The sequence below is a fragment of the Pinus tabuliformis genome, chromosome 7, assembly GCF_031772625.1.
Source record: "Pinus tabuliformis cultivar Carrire ecotype Pingquan chromosome 7, CPIR1, whole genome shotgun sequence".
Classification (NCBI taxonomy): domain Eukaryota; kingdom Viridiplantae; phylum Streptophyta; class Pinopsida; order Pinales; family Pinaceae; genus Pinus; species Pinus tabuliformis.
Genome location: NC_142293.1, coordinates 231,393,271 through 231,406,664, shown reverse-complemented (window position 1 = coordinate 231,406,664; position 13,394 = coordinate 231,393,271).

Here is a 13,394-nt window from a genome sequence, read left to right as displayed (position 1 = left end):
TTACCCTGTTTTGGTATGCAGTATTGGTAATGTCAGTTGAACTATTTCCCTATGATCATGGTAAGCAAGCTTGTGATAAGACCTCTTATCTTTTATCTCAAGTATATTTTAGAATTACACTCTGAGTAATTATAACTCTTGATGAATGGGATGAACAATTTTCTCCTTAAGAGAGGATGGATGACAGGATAAGAGTTAAAGATGCTAAGACTGAATCAATATCCGTTTTGTATTGATAACAGTTTCGAGGCTGCTTAAAAACATTAAAATGGTTTACATTATTTCTAATCTTTGAGAAGAGTTTACAGAAATAAAATGGGGTTTCAGAATCTAAATATACCTAATTTCCTAGAAATCTTCCTTTCATTTAAGGTTTCCATTTTAAAAGCAAATATCATAAGCATTTCTTTTGAGAAACTTTTTAATGTAGTAAAGACCAATGGAAGGCTAACTTTATTCTTCTAACATCTAAAATCTAAGCTATGTACAAAAGTTCAACTAGAAATTGAATATTTACAAAAGGGAGAAGGGATTACCTTCTCAATTAAAGGATTTTTTCAAGATGAGGCCATTAACAGGAAGAGAATCTCTCTTCCCTGATAGATCTTGCAAAATGAAAGTAGAAGGGCCTATCTTCTCATTGATTTGAAATGGTCCAAGCCACATTTTCTGGAACTTTGTGTGTTTTCCTTTATCCTCATGGGATTTGTCCCATTTCAAAACTATATCACCAACTTGCAATTGTTTTGAACTGGTTGAAGTTGTATCAAAAGATGACTTGATAATTTGCTGATGTTTTGCATGCATAATCCTGGCTTTTTCCCTTCCTTCTTCTAATTTCAAAATTTTATCGTGTCTTAGTTGAATAGAAGATGAGGGACTCTCTTCGATAAACTGCACTAAGGCTAAAGATGGAAGCACTAAGTTAGCTAGTATGACAGCTTCCTTTCCATACACTAGATTGAATGGAGAAGTGCTTATAGAGGTTTTCTGAGTTATTCTATCAGTCCAAAGTGAAAATACCAAATATTTATGCCAGTTCTTATGATTCTATTCAATAGTTCGCTTAATAATTCTAATAAGGTTTTTATTGGTGGATTCTACCAACCCATTACCCTGAGGGTAATAATTTGCAGAAAAACTCAATTTAAATCCCCTTTTGATAGCGAACTCAAACATAGAATTTCCAGAGAAATAAGATGCATTATCAAAAACAAGAGCATTTGGGACACCAAACCTGGTAATGATGAATTGATCTATGAATTCCATAATTGCCTCAGAATTTGTTGTGTTTAAAGGAATCGCTTCAACCCACTTAGTAAAATAATCAGTGGCAGTAAGGATATACTTATGCTGTTTGGATGAATGTGGAGTGATTTCTCCAATGATGTCCAATCCCCATTGCTCAAATGGTTGCTCAATGTTGACTGGTTGCAAAGGGAAAGCTGGCTTTCTTTGTCTTCCACTAGAGGTTTGACAACTTTGACACTTCGTTACATATTCATGAGCATCTCTGAACAAGGTGGGCCAATAGTATCCAGCATGAATGATTTTGTGAGCTGTGGTGTCATCTCCAAAATGTCCTCCTGCTGGTCCGTCATGAAGTTCCTGCAAAACCTTTAATGCTTCAAGTTTTTCTAAGCATCTTAATAAAATTGAATCATAATTTCACCTAAACAATACGCCATCTATAATTGTAAATTTTTTTTCTTTTAATCTAATGGCACGTTTGTTTTTATAGGAGATATTGGAAGGAGCATACCCATTTCTTAGATAGAAAATCAGATCTGTATACTGTGATTCAGAACTGGTGGTACTTATTTGATTGATTTCTTCAGCATCTTCTGCATTTTCAGGTTCTTGAATGTTGGATGCTCCTGCTAACAACCTACAAAAACCTTGGCCTTTGACAATCTTCGCTGGCTCGATTTCCAAGTCATATTCTTGTAATGCTGTGACCCAATTTTCTCTCTTTTCTCCTAATTCCCTTTGAACCAATAATTGTCTTACTGCTGAAAAAGGAACTATAACTTTTGTATGAGCTTTTAAGAGGAAGGGCCTATAGTGTTTTATGGCTTTGTACACAGCAAAGGCTTGTTTTTCAACTTCCAAATAATTCAGTTCAGCACCTTGAAGATTTGAGCTGTAAAACGAAATGGGTGCTTCCAAGTTTTGATCATTGATTTGAGTCAATACTGCTACATATGATGAAGCGGATGCGAGGGTATATAGTATGAAATGATTAGAAAAATTGGGAGTGCTTAAAGCAGGGGCATTAATTATTGATTGCTTGATGGAATCGAATGCCTCCTTTTCTGCAGATCCCCATTTAAACACTGAATTTTTCTTAATCATCATTTGCAATGGTAAAATAATCTGGGAAAAATCCGGAACAAAACGTTTAACAAAGTTAATCTGACCCAAAAATGACTGCATGGATTTTTTATTATGGGGAAATGGAATTTTAGAAATCTCTTTAATTCTGTCTGGATCAATATAGATACCATCTTTTGAAACAATGAAGCCTAAAAGTTTTCCTTGATTAAGGGCAAAAAAGGACTTCTTTGGATTAAGAGAGATACCATATTTTCTACACCGTTCAAAGATTTGTTTTAAATCATGTATGTGATTAGACCTTTTCTTGGAAAATACAGTAATATCATCTAAATAGACGACTACTGATTTATTAAGCAATCCTTTGAACGCTATGTCCATGGCTCTCTGAAATGTGGCTCCTACATTGATGAGTCCAAAAGGCATCTTTTGGTAGGCATAAGTTCCCCACTTAGTTTTGAAGGTCGTTTTAAGCCTGTCATCAGGATGAACCAGTATTTGGTTATATCCTGAAAAACCGTCTAAAAATGACATTAATTCTGAACCGGCTACTGAATGTAATGTTTTCTCCATAGTATGTAGAGGGAAGTTATCCTTTTGACTTGCCTTGTTAAGATTTCTGAAATCAATGCAACTCCTGATATCACCATTTTTCTTCCGAACAGGCACCATGTTGGAAACCCAGTTGGAATGTCTCACAGGAAAAATTATCTTAGCCTTTAAGAGTTTATTTAATTCAGCCTTTATTTGACTCTCAAGGTTAGGATGAATATTTCATAACTTCTGTTGCACTGGTTTTTGTTCAGAAAGCATTGGAATAGTATGTTGAATGATTGATGTATCATATGTTTTCAAATCATCATATTTCCAAGCGAAGACATACTTGTTTTTTGTTAACAGCTTAAAGAATTCTGTTCTTTCTTCTATAGAAAGTCCTAGTCCCAAATTAATGTTTTGAGGGTTCTCATCAGTACCTAGGTTTATCAATTCAAATCTTAGAGTGGAACTCTGGATTTTTGAATTGGTCACCTGTTTAAACCTATCTTTAATATCATACAGATTTTCACGCTTGACCACTGGTTTTGGTATTGAGTTTCCCTCTTGCTTTTCCTTCATCTGAAGGTCATGATCGCTTTCATCAATGATTTGGCCATCATAGGACTTGTCAGAAGTCAAGAAGCTTAAAATGTCTTCATCATGATTGAACACTCTCCAATTGGTGACATTATCGGGGATCGATGGTCTAAAAATTAATTCTACTGAAAATCTATCTGGGCTATAATCTTCGGATGGTAGGAGTCTGGAAGAAACATTAGCTAACAGGTCTGCTGCTGCATTCTAGGACCTAGGGATGGGAGAAATATTGAATGCTAAAAATTGAGAGGTGAGTTCCTGTACCAGAGACTGATAGTGTTTGAGATGACCGGAGAGGCAATGAATTGTATTTCTCACCTATTTAATAACAATCTCTGAATCACCAAACACTTTCAAATATTTAACCTTGAGGCCAATCGCTTTGTAGAGCCCCTGGACTAGGGCCTCATATTCAGCTGTATTGTTTGTGCATTCAAATTCCAATCTGCATGATAACATAGTTTTTTCTCACTGAGGGATAACCAAAATACATCCTACTCCCGAGCCTTCACTAGACTTAGACCCGTCAAAATATAGTGACCAAAATAAAGAATTATCAACAATTTTATTTATAGTTTCCTCAGTAATATTAAAACATCTTGACCTATCTATTTGTGAAAAAATTTCGATCTGAGATGTGAAATTATTAACTGGGAAAGGAGATGGTTGGGCGGTGAAGTTGCCAAAGAATGATTCAGATGAATAATTCCCCAAGATATTGTTATTAAATGCTATTGGTTGGTTTTCTTGTTCAAACTCGGTAACTGTATGGGTCATGTGTTTCTCCTGATCAATCTTGATCTGATTTGGTTTTCCTTTATAAGGTAACCACATATGAGACCAATCGGTGAAAATATAACCGTGGAGTTTTTTGGACCAAACCCTACTTAAAATAAACCCATAAAATTCAGGTATATCAGCGATCAAAATATCAATTCTTTGAACTACTCTAGGATCAGAAAATAACCTGATAGTTACTGAGTTGATTTCCCATCAAACCTGGACTTTAGTTCTATCCAACTGTACAATATGAATTGCAGACTTTTGGGGTTCAATGTTCAATTTGGAATAAACTGAAGCTGGCATTATATTAGAGGAAGCCCCTGAGTCAATCAAATAGTTGTGTAGGTTTCTATTATAGATCTCATAGGTTAAGAGGAAGGGTGGAGTATGAGAATTTGATCTATCCCCAATTAAGACCGCGTCAGTAGCTTCCACTCTAACAGAAAGCGGTTGGCCTGAATCATTAGCAGCTTTGGACAATACAGGATTGGGAAGAGGTGAAGAAGGAACGACATTTAACTCTTTAAGAAGTAACTTATGTTGTTGTTTGAGTTTGCTAAGTTCAAACATAGTAATATTCGCCTTAGTCTTCTTCATGTCTTCGATAATATTGTAGTCCATAGAATCTGATACTACCAATGTCTTAGATGTTGAAGGTAGATTTGAAGATGATGGTTGACTTTGGGATGGTGTTGCCGAAGCTTTCTTTGTAGGAATCTTTTCTTTGGTAGTAGAGGAACCTGCATTCCTTTTCTTCGAAGTTGTTTGGACAGGTTCAGGAGTGCTTTTACTCCTAGTAGTCACGGGGAAAGCTTCTTGTTCATTTTCCGTATCGGAAGTGGGCAAAATAAAATCCCACATCCCATGGCATTCGACAGTCTCTTCTTCTTCAGGTTCCTCGGATGTCAAGACTATTTCATCTTCTTCTTCTTCTTCAAGATTTGAATCGGCATTGGATATAACATTTGATGGTTTTGATTCAGCTTTTTTGAAATTCCTAAATGGCCTTTTTGTTGAGGTTTCTGCTACTTGCTTTTTGATTTCGACCATTTCATTTGACATAGCCTTGAGGACTTTTTGTAAACCTTCCATATCATATGGATCTTTAGGAGTTCTCTTCTTTGAATCATCTTTGAAAGAATTTTTTTTGGATTTTCTCTCTTCAAGAGCAGCTTTCTTTTCTAGAGCATTAATACGTTTCTCCACAGCAAGTGCTTCTTTCATGTTTTCAGCTAAAGTTGGTTTTGCAACCCTGTCTACGAAGATAGCTATATTGGCAGGTAGGGCAGTTATATACCATTCGCTTCTGATTTTCTCACTTGGTTTGGAGGCCGTTGGAATCTTATTCAAAAGTTTATTGAATCCTGAGTTGAATTATTTAATCGGTTCCTTATGCTCTATCCTAAGATTGGAGAGATCATTGATCAATGTCGCTAAAGATCTATCATCACCATACTTAGTAAGAAATTGCTCTTGGCAAATGTTCCAACTGGTAATGGATCTAGAGGGCAGGGAAAAATACCAAGATCCCACTGATCCTTGCAAAGTGTAAGGGAAAAGACTAACTAAAACATCTTCCTCTGTTACTCCTTTCAAATTAACTGATAACATAAAGTTGTTAATATGTTCTTCGGCTTGTGTTCTAGCATCTGGATTAAACTTGGGTAACCATTTTTCAGGAGAATCAGGCAATGCATGTAATGGTGCAGGCATATTGACCGCACCGGGACTATTCCATGGATCTGCCACTGAAACAACATAAGTGGATGATATTGATGATGAAATTCCAGATGTTTGGGAAGGAATTGATATTGAGGATTGGACAGGTTGGGATGTTGAAGTTCCTGATCCCTGATGAACAACAATATGTAATGAGGGAGTGGATGGCTGACTTCGCACTGGGGAAGATGAGATGGAGGATGTGGATGAGAATGCTTCACTGTCATATCCTTCAGTGTTCTTCTTTGCACTTTTCCTTTTAGGTAAGGGCAACTCAGTAGGTTCAATACCGAGCTTTCCGCTCTGAAGTCTATTGAGAGGATGAGGTAGATTGAATTGCGAAGTTTCACTGCCTTGAGATACCTCAGATTTCTGTGGTGATATCGAGAAGCCTTGAAGTTTATGGATGAGTAAGTGAACTTCAGGGGACTCAGGACTTAATCGTTCTGGAGTATTGTGGGCTTGAGCAATGGTAGTTGATTCGTCTTCTTCTCGCTTGGATACTGGAGAACCAACATGCAATTGGGAAGTACGAGGTGATGTGGAGGGAGATTTACTCTCAGAATGGATTGTAGGTTTGGGTTTGCTCGCCATTCACAGTTCATGCCCTCCTTCTAGCGCCAAAAATGTTGATGCCTCGAAAATCGCTGCATCAACATCGGGGATAACCACACCGTCTGGACCTTAAAGGCAGCTCCTTTTCCGTTTGGTATGGTGGCTCCGACTGGATATAATGGGACCAGTTTCCTAGTGATTGGTAGATGGGATGAATAAATGATTTATTTTCTAATATCTAACGATGATGGATGAATGATCTAATTTAAAAGTAAAATATAAACAACTATTCTATCCCGGGAAATTGCTGCTTTTAGTGTAACTTTGGATGGTCTTCATTCACAAACAGGCATATAGATGACCTTTGTTGGTAAGTAAAGATGTTTATTCATATGATAATTACTAAGCCCAAATAGTTGAACAAAGCAATCAAGCAAACATTATTACACTATTTCTTATTTATATCATAGACATAGGCATGAGTGAAAGAATAACAGTCCTCGAACATCCAATAGTGAAAAGTACAAGGCTTGCTGTTAAAGCACATATATATATTTTCAATGATAGCAAAATTTAAACGAATGCAAATTCATATAAAAATGACAGAAAAGCATAGATAATAGTACCATATGTTTATTCGAATAACTTCCAATATCAACCGCATTCACATTCCTTTTTTCAACTTAGAAAACACTTCCACAAGAGGCAATAGTGCACAGATTATCAAAGTTTTCTTTGTCAAAAATCAGAATATTGGCCTAGTCTTTATAAAAAAAATAGATCAAAAGCACAATAGTGTGACTTCCTGATTTGAGTTTATACAAAAACTGAGGACCCTTTCCAATGCGTTGAAGGGGCCTATAAATACTAATTAAACTAACTAATTACAACATAAAACTGCTAATAAATTGGTACAACTATGCTATGAAGATCTCCTCAAAATCAGCTTGTCTTTAGTCGGCAGCATGATTCATTGCTTCGAATGATCTCCCTTCCGCTTGAGCTGGCATATTTCTAACATCAGTTGCAACTCTGGGGGGCGGCTTAGGCGAGAATTCAGTTGAGCTGAGTATGTGGCATCTTGTATCTCGGGGATCATGCAACTGATAGCATCAGTTAAACACTTAAGCGCGACCCTCTGACTGTATGGCTTGATTAGGAAAAACCAAAACGTATCCCAAGTTAGACTTTGGATACCAGCGATTAATCTTCCTTTCTTTTCCAGCTCCTGGTTGCCTGTTACTTCCAAAGCTTTGGCCGATGTTAATTTTCCTCGGTTACACTGAGAAATCATATTAGATAAATAAAGAGTGTTGTCGACAAATTCAATTAAATTGCTAGTAGATAACCGACATCTCGAGGTTTCTCTTTCTGCCTTCATTAATTGAGTCTGCCATTCTAGGAACAAGATATCTTTATGTGCTTCAATAATTTTGGGCAGGTCCGAAGCCTGTCCTTCAAGGGAATCTTGCCAGGCGAGGAAATTGGTTAAGGTTTCATCGGCCTGTTCCAACTCTTGTCTGGATTCAACTGATTTATCCACTATAGCTGTAGTAATTTCACAAAGAGGTTCAGCCAAAGAAATTTTATGACATAGCAGTCTCAGTTGTGTAATCAATGCTTTATTGATTTGTAGAGCTTCTGTTCTGAATTCTACTATTTGAGGAAGGCTCCTGAAATTTTCCACTTCTTGTGACAATTGAGCGATTTTCTCATCCTTAGTCTTGTTCATTTGTTCGTTCATTGCCTTTAATTTGGCCACTGCTTCAGATAGTTCCTTCTGTTTCTGCACTGCACTTGAATCTATTCTCTGTTTCTCTTTGTGTAATTGCTTAGTTAATTGGCTGTTGGTCTGCCGCTGTGCTGCTAGCTGTTGCTCCAATTGATCTATTTTCCGCTGTGCTTCGGACACCTGCAACTGCAATGAATCAATCATTTGATCTTTTTCCTTGAGGAGACTGCTCATTTCTGAAGCCTTATCCATTGTGGCTGCCGAATATGCTCCGGCATACTGGGAGAGTTTTGTAAGGTCATCATAAGGGTTTAGTTCCTCCTTCCACACCACGTTAGCCATCTCTGTTTGATCTGGCAAAATGGAAGATTGATAAAGTATTTTCCTTTTCCTCTGTCTTTTCACCACAGCCCTGTGTTTAGGGCTGTAAAAGACGTCTAGTGGTGGTATGTATTCTACCTGTAAAACAATTTGATACGATGGATCTCTGGGTATTATCTCTGCATCCTTACTTCTAGGTAGGCCGCTGGTTCATTCCATCGGAGCCATATTTGTGGTTGTTTCTTGGCTGACTGTCACTTGAGGCTTGCCGAATCCTGGTGGAGTCTCGGGATTATTAATAATAGAGTCAAATTGCTACCACTCTTGGAGGAGTTTTGGATCAATTTGAGTCTCCAAATCAATGACTTCACTGTCATGCTTCTTCCCTTTTTCCTGCTCTTTTCCTGCTCCTTTCCTTTCTCCTGCTTTGTTTCTTTTTCGGGAATTTCTTTTGTAGTGGGAGGCTTGTCAGTACTCTTCTGCCCAGGTTCTCTTGACTTAATTGTTGGTGTAGTGGCCAACAAGTCTAGAGGAAAAGTTTGCAACCTCTGCTCTCTGAGCCTATTGAATTCCACCATTGCTTCATCATTATATCTCATTCTAGCCAATGTTTTAACCTGAGACAAGGATTCTGCTAAAGAAAATAAATCATCAAATTGATCTTTTTCATGGTCAAACTTGGTGAGTTTGGCCTGTTCGAGCACATTGTAGGCAACCTTCCGGGGATCGAATTGCCTACTAGGGATGGTCGCAAGGTTGAGCACATTAATTTTTCCTGCCTCCTTCTCAGCATGTTTCCAATCAAGTATGGTGTAAACACCACATCTTAAAGGGAATACGGGCCATAGCTGCTTTTTGGAAGTCCTAATAGTTTTGGACGTTCCAGCGGTTGTAATTTGGTAGGCTAATTCACGTGCCAACAGTTTATCGGGCACATATAATGGGAGAACATGGGGCTTTGTGGCACTGCCAAACACCCGTATATACGTGAATTTTTCTTCCCCGAACCAATTCCCCGCTGCAGTTAAATCAATTTCGGCCTCCTCGGAAATTCTTGGGGCAGGCCTATCAAAGATAGCATAATAAATGGGCAACATAAAACCATTACAGATTTGATATATGTGGTCTTTGTAATGTGCCTTCCATAACATCTTATGGTAGATGTGAATTGGTTTGGGGTCCTGTGGCGTCCACCTCCACTCGAGTATCGGGTATTCAGAATTAAAACAAAGCATATCCATGACATAGGCACTGTAAGAGAAGGGAGGGATAGTCCAGGTAGTTTTGCGTGAATTTAATCTAAAATCAAGAATTGCAGAGGCTAATTTATCAGACAAAATATTGGCCCAATCCATGATATAACTACTTGTTGCTGCTTCCATTAAAGGAACCATTTCTATATCAAATATTGCAGAATCATGCATCCCCCATATCCTACACATCATCGCCCCAGCGTAATAGTAAGGAGATGCTAAGGAATCCACAGAGTACTTACTCGATGACTCGTGTTTGTGCTTTGCTGGATTCTGTCTCCACTATCTAATTGGGGCTGATTCTGTCTCATTTTCATCTGCGAATTTCTTTAGAAAATCTTTGTTGTATTTCTTCTCCGGCTCGGGAAAATGGTACATTTTCCTCAAGTCATCAAGCTGGAACGAACCGAAAACTCTTCCATCAATTGTGCAAAAGGTTCTATTAGAAACATGAATTTGTTCAACCACCCATCTGACCACATCAGTGTAAGGGAGAATTTTCTCCCGAGCTGCTATCCTGTGTAGAAACGAGTCGGCCAAATGCTTTAGCGAAGCTTCTGATTTGCTTGGTTGATTCTGCAGTCGCTTCTTCTTCTGTTTCCTCTGGTTCTTCAGCCTCAATCGGATTATAAATTCTTTGCCAACTGGTATTTCCTAGGCCGAGACATGTAGTGTCTGAAATCAATCCCTTCTTGCTTGGTCCTGGGTCACTGGTGGGCTGGATAGTAACTGCAGGGGCTACTGCCACAGCGGACCTCTTAGATTTCTTCCCCATTTGCTTAAAACTTGAAACTTCAACGGAATTCTGCACAAGGAAGGAAGACCAACGTGATACAAAGAAATGGATAGCAAGATCCGATATGAAAGAGTATGAATAAAAATCACGATAAAAATTGCCGCAAACATAATCTAAGTGAAAAATATCGACATAACTCCTTCATTAGTTGGCCGCTTCATCTGTCAGTGATGATAAGGGAGCTTTTAAATAATCCATCATAACGTATATTGATTCAAGCGTGGCTTATATTTTGGCGGTTAATCGCATTTGATGATTGGCGTCGTGAAAAGGAGGATTTACATAATAATCCAAAATATCGTTCAATCACCGAAGGTGATACAATGCATGCCAATCTTTATTATGTTTAGAAATGCGCACCCAGATTTAATGTATCGCAATCGGGGCAGGGCTTGGGTTCCTTTATTTGTGCCATTGTGAATCACCGATCGCCGATAGCGATACGCCTCATCGCGTCGGGGGATTTGAGGGTGGCTCAATTAACGCAACACTTACCAATGCCGATTGCCGATAGCGATGCCTTTATCGCATCAGAGGAATTGAGGATGGTTCAATTAACGCAACACTTACCAATGCCGATTGCCGATAGCGATGCCTTTATCGCATCGGAGGAATGGGGAATGCTTTATAGGTGATGTGCTTTGTCTTTCCCCGATATCCGATAGCGATTTCCCTTTTCGGATCGGAATTATTCAATGTGCCTTTACTTATGTTCCTTTTGTTATTGCGATATGCGATCTTGCGATCTCTTTATCGCAATAATAAAAGCTTTATAATTTGCTTTTTTTTTTAAAGGCCCTTTTCTCATTGTTTTCAAAAGGGAAATCATATTTCAATTGGACTTTTTATGAGGGTTTTTTCCTAATAATAAGTAAATACCAATTTATTGACATATCTATGTTTGAAAGGGACCCATTTCCTATTATGATTTCAAAGAAAATTTTTATGAAATGGGGGGTTGTTGTACAACACAACACTTCTGTAAAACCTTTGAAAAATGAACTGTGTTGAATAAGAAGAAATGGGAATTCAGAGAAGGAGAAAGAAAAGGAATAAACCATAAGCGGGGTTCAAGAAAGGGAATGTATGATCACTGTAGAAAAATAGATCCTTCTGCAACTATACTGTTGTATGAGCGTGCTTATTGCTTTCATAGTGTATGCCTGGATGAATTTGAATTACACCTGCGATTAAAGAGAGGATGTTAAAATTTGTAAATGGTGTGAAATGGTGCTTTTGTAGCTGTGGGGTGTTCCCATTGGATTGGCCTGATTTGGCACAGGTCCTTTGGCTAATGGTCCATCCAATTCAATGTGCAATGACGGGAATGGAGGTGATAAGTGGATGGGATGGGATGGTGTCATGAGGTGGCGGGAGTGATAAACGGTCACAATGGGAAAGAGGTTTAGTTAAAGGCATAAACCACTTTTGGGGGGGCCCTGAAAGTGGTAAGTAGAATGATGGGGGGGTGCGAAATCCTAAGAGCGTGACACGTCAGTGGTTTGAAACCACTGATTTTGGACCCCCCCCGGGATTAACTTTCAGAGGGTGAGGGGGGGCTGGAAAAGCATATGGGTCATTGGATCATATGTAGTAAATGGAGATTAGGTGAGAGATGGGGGCGGGTAAGGTTGGATGTGACAGGTAAGTGATTGGTGGGGTAGGGAAATACATAGGGGGCAGAATATAGGATATAGGGGTATAGAATAAGGTTAGGAAACATAACAAAAACCCCTTCCCCTTTTAATTTCTTTTCCCGACCTTAGGAAAAACATTGAGATGTGTCGCCACAAAAAGAATTTTTGAGGTCGTTTTCTCTTTGAATTTTTCTCAATTCTACCTACCCTTATTTTTCTAATCTAGCATATTTCTTTTTGCTTTTTGAGGGTGCATTTGGACTTGCAGACCCTTTCACTTTTTCTTTCATTTATAACCTACTCTATCACTTATTTCTCCCATTGGTCCAGATTAAACAGTTGAACCAATTTTATTTCTACCTAGCTACTGATTTGCCAAGATTAAACTGTTTGGCACATCTTTATTTTCTACCCTATCAACAAAAATTGAAATTTTTCCAATCGTGCTTAGACTGTATGATTTGAACAACATTTGATGTTTTCTTTTTCTTCTTATTTTTTTCTCTTTTGTTCTTTTTCTTCTTTTTATATAACATCTTTTCATTTCTTTTCTTTTTTCTTTTTTTATGAAATCAATTGAATATTGAAGTTTGTGACCAATTTGAAATCTGAAAACTGTGAAATACTCAATCACCTCGAGATCCTATAAATTATAGGACCTTAACAGTGTCTCTAGATGGGGAAGGCACTTCTCAGCTTTAAGTGTCAAGAACATATGACTAGTAGCCTTGGATCTTTCAAAGTTGCATTATCGTCAATCTAAAATTTTTATTTATTTGTATTTTTATTATTTATTCCTTTTTAATTAATTTATTTTTGTTTATTTTTTATCTAATGAATAATCCAACTAAAAACCTGAAAAACTATGATATTTACAATGAAGTGAGGAAATCTGTGTACTCAAGAAAAGTAATGTTTCAACATCCTGCCATTGATAGGACCTCCTAGTAATTCTGTTCCATCTAACTCCTTGAGGAAAAATGCATTATTCCCTCTGAAAGCTGAAATAATATATGGACCCTTCCAAATATTTTCAAATTTACCATGTTTCCCTTTGTCTTCTCTTCTTGAGTCCCATTTTAGCACTTTATCTCCCAGGTTGAAATCATTAGCTTTGGTTCTTTTATCAA